General features: G+C 38.0%; 1 protein-coding gene across 2 annotated transcripts in view; it reads left to right on the forward strand.

Moving 5' to 3' along the window:
- gpr18 (G protein-coupled receptor 18) overlaps positions 1–4211 on the forward strand; it is an 18746-nt gene that overhangs the window by 4039 nt on the left and 10496 nt on the right. Inside the window, exon 1 of one of the 2 annotated variants that reach the window (XM_008433484.2) lies at positions 1341–1396. The exons of the other annotated variant lie outside the window; for it this stretch is intronic. The gene's annotated coding sequence lies outside the window, so the exon portion shown is untranslated. Of the gene's footprint in view, positions 1–1340; positions 1397–4211 lie in introns of those variants that run through there. 2 annotated transcript variants of the gene reach the window in all.

Raw genomic sequence — 4211 nt, forward strand, 5'->3', positions numbered from 1 at the left:
TGTGTGTGTGTGTGTGTGTGTGTGTGTGTGTGTGTGTGTGTGTGTGTGTGTGTGTGTGTGTGTGTGTGCGTGTGTGTGCGTGTGTGTGTGCGTGTGTGACAGCATGTTAGGTTTTATGTGTGAACGATGAACGCACATGGAAAATAAAGCCTGTTTCTGATATGTTTTATTTCAACATTGTACCTGAAAAGTACATAAAACATAATTAAATGTCACGCTATATTTGCTCAAAAGCTTTTTAGTAATAATCTTTATAACAAAGGCAAAAATCACTTTAATTATTGCCCTTTTCTCTTTTTCACATTTTGCTGTAACCACAAACTTTCATGTCTTGAATCAGATTAGAGTTGACATTTCTTGTGATATTGTGATAGACCAGAACAAATTGACTAATCAGAAGGTAAACGGATAACTTTTTACATGAATAAAAGTCTGAAGTGTGTGTGAGAATGCGAGTTTACAAAATCTGAACCGACACTTTTTGGTGGTTGTAGGAACCAGCCTTTGCTGCACATCCAGCTGTGCGTCATTTACGGTGCTAGCAGTGGCGCAACTACACATTATTCAGGTGGGTGTGAAAACATAGATCAGTGCCCCCCCCTATGCGTTGCATACCCTGCATACCAACTTTTTGCGCCACTGACGGTATTACACGTCTCACCCGATTTTACACGATTATATTTTTGCCTAAGTTCCTTGCCGCTACTTCTCGGATGCATCCAGACTTTGACTGGGACAATCTAACACACATTTTGCCTGCCCTGTGTTTTCAGATCCATCTTCGTATTAGCTTTGACCAGCTTCACTGCTTCTGCTAAAGCATCCTCACAGGTTGTTCTTGCCGTCACCATGTTTCACCATGTGGATAGAGTGTTTAGGATAATGTGAAGCCTTTGTTTTTGTATTTTCTTTCTTACCACATATTTAGTCATTCAGGTTAATTCTCTGGTTATCGTGCTTTTTATGCAGCCTTTCAGTTTAAGTGGAAGTTTGTGTCTTGACAGTGTCTTTTTATGACATACCTTTTCCATTTTTCAACAATCCACTCAACAGTGTTCAAAGAGATGTTCAAACCTTGGGATGTTGTTTTTAACACCTCTACAATTTTAGCGCTAACCTTGCCGTAACGTTTTACGGTCCTTGTGTTCTCTAATGTTAACATGTAGCCCGTGGGTGATTTTGTTGTATTTTGCTATTTGTTTGTTTGCTTTCTCATCGTCATCGTCAGGTACTCTTCCGCAGCTGTTCACCTTTTCCCTGATTAAACTCACTTGGTTTCAGTGTCACTCTCCGCCGCTCCTCTGCGTTTATGCTCTCTGGGTTTTTATCGTGCCCTGCCGGTTTCCTCAGTTTTATCCCGTCCCGTTTCTTGCCCTGCTCGTCTCGTGCCTTACCTGTAAGTTTGTGTCTGATTTTTTTATTTTACTCAATCCTTCATCACCATGCTTGCAGTGGGCTGCTTGAAGTTCAAGTCACTTTACTGTTAAAAGAAACCCAGGTTCTTTTGCTTTCACGTTGATTGGCTTGATTTTTAATTGCAGCGTTTCTGTTCCACAGCACGCTCTCGTGCGTCTGTCCTGAATGAACTGAAGGAGTGTGTACCTCTTAAAGTCTGGCGAACTCCGAACTGTACTTTTCTCTTAGAGCACATATCAAACACCCCTACAATCCTCTAGTCAAAAAGAGAATGAAACCAAAGTTACTGCTTTCACATCCAGATCATTCTTCTATAATCTCAAACACTTTTCAGATAATCTTCAAGTATGCCCACCAGAGGTCACTTTTGCACAAAAATGTACTTTAAACTTTATAGCACCGTAACTTACTGTTAATGAAATATCTACAACAACAAAAATCAGTGTTACGAGATAACAGTTTTGGTTCAGCTCTTGTCCGAAATTCCTGTTATCTGGTACCACAAACTCATAAGTCATGACATGTTAAGACTCTGAGCCTTTCACAGAACAACAGGATTAATACTGAGACTAAATTGAACAGAGATGAACGCCATTTACTAATCAGGTGCCTTCTAGAGTCAATTAGTTGTGCAGGATTTTTATTTAGGGGTATCAGAATACAGAGAGATGAATACACAGCACACTTTTCAGATGTTTGTTTATAACATTTTTTTTTTTTTTTTGAAAAATGTGAATATTTATTCTGTGCTTTGTGTCGCACACAATCCCGACGAGATGCATCAAAGTTTGCTACAAAGTGTGTAAAAGTTCAAGGGGTGAGAATATGTTTGCAAGGCGCTATTTTCATAGAATATCATAAATAAAATTCCCACATGGTGAATACACAGAGCTGGAGATCACTGCCACGTCAGATGAGTAGTTCTCATATCAGCACTGACATCTGACGAGTGACATTTACTACAGTGTATTTGCAAGAGGTCACTTGTTTCACAGAAGAAAAAAAAAGAAAAAAAACAAACAAACCTGAGATTGTATCAGAGTTTGTGGTTGAACTGCACCAAAGAGAGAAGTTAAAACGTCACCACAGGTATCAAGGGGGGAAATGTACCCTTTCCTCTAGATGCTCAAATCAAACGATCAGTTCCAAGAATCATTTTAATTCTTTGTGTTGTTCACTTTATTTACATGGAAACATGAGCGCAAAGATAATATCAAAGAGGAAACACTAGAAGGAGTAGATATTAATCTGGCATTAGGCGGTAATCCTACTGTCTTAAAAAGCATTTTCTGTCACGAAATGACTTCCTGCTTATTGTTTTGCTTGTTTATTAAAACCTATTTCTTCAAAAGTATTTTATTAAGAAAAAATGGTGAGCATTAAACTACGTTTTTATCTGAATGTTAAGATTTCTATCCAATGTAAACAACGTAGACAGAAGGCTGGTCGAGGGGGATAAAATGTTCCTGAGCCTCCTCTAAAAGTATTTCTTTTCATAATAGATTCATTTAAAATATTATGTTTTTTTTAACTCTAAAACCTAATGACATTTGTTTTCAGTTGTATTCTTTTACTTGAAGTCAAAGTGAAATAGTGTTTTAAATTGATAAAGAACAGCTCATACTTAAATGTTGCGATCTAAACGCCTTGACGTGAAACATGGCGTACTTTCATTTTTATCATTACTGTATTTCCAAGAATTTTTTTTTTTTTCATGAACATAACCCCAGCATGTGGAATTTGAAAAAAATATGTTTATTTTCCAGACTTAAAGAAGAAAACAAGGTGGTCTTACAGAAAAAAAAAAAAAAAAAAAAACAGGAGTAAAACAGGAAAAATAATAAAGCATGTTTATATTTGATTAAAGATATTGCTGCCTTTTGTTTTGATCCTAGCGGCAGCTATTAAAACCATAATTAAGAACATTGATTCAGATTTTTTAAAATTTACTTTTATAATATACAGACTCCAGGTGTCATTAGGAGCAGAAAAAAAACCCTGACTCTCAACTTGTCTTCCATTTTTATCTAACTTCCAGTATTTTAACATAGTTACACAATCTATTTTTATGAGACTGTTCTGACTGGGCCAACTGGACCAGTTATTATCTCCAAATATGATTAATGGTGAGCAAGTGTGGTCCGCAGCAGCGTATTGTTACGTGTTTAATATCTTAACCTCTCTGTAAGCTTGCTTTTATTCTTTTTTTTTTCTGTTTGCTTTCATTCAAACGTGTCCCTTGCTGATAGTCTAGCTGCTTTGTTTGCAGTAAACACTGCATTTCACACATATAATTGCCATCTGCTTTATCGCCTTCTCTCTATCGCCTCGCCGTCTTTGGGGATTCGGTGAACCCGCTTGTTTTAAAGGAACAGCCTGAAACTATAAAGATGTATCAAAATATCCCAGGATTCAAATGGTACGACAGATGTTTTCCGTTTTCCGATGCTGAAATATTTGGGCTCTCGGCAGAGGTGGCTCAAGGTTAAACAGGGCCTCGAGAAATTTTTATTTTCGGCCCCGTTTGAAATGTTTTCACGCCTCATTATTTTTTGAATTYGGCCCATCTTGATTAACGGCAACTGGTCGGCCAACAATTCATTAAAATTCGCTTTATTATGGATCAGCTGGTTTATATCAGGGCTGCACAGTGGCGCAGTTGGTAGAGCTGTTGCCTTGCAGCAAGAAGGTTCTGGGTTCGCATGTTCTCCCTGTGCATGCGTGGGTTTTCTCGGGGTACTCCGGTTTCCTCCCACAGTCCAAAAACATGACTGTCAGGTTAATTGGCCTCTCCA

Source organism: Poecilia reticulata, linkage group LG2, assembly GCF_000633615.1.
Source record: "Poecilia reticulata strain Guanapo linkage group LG2, Guppy_female_1.0+MT, whole genome shotgun sequence".
Lineage (NCBI taxonomy): Eukaryota > Metazoa > Chordata > Actinopteri > Cyprinodontiformes > Poeciliidae > Poecilia > Poecilia reticulata.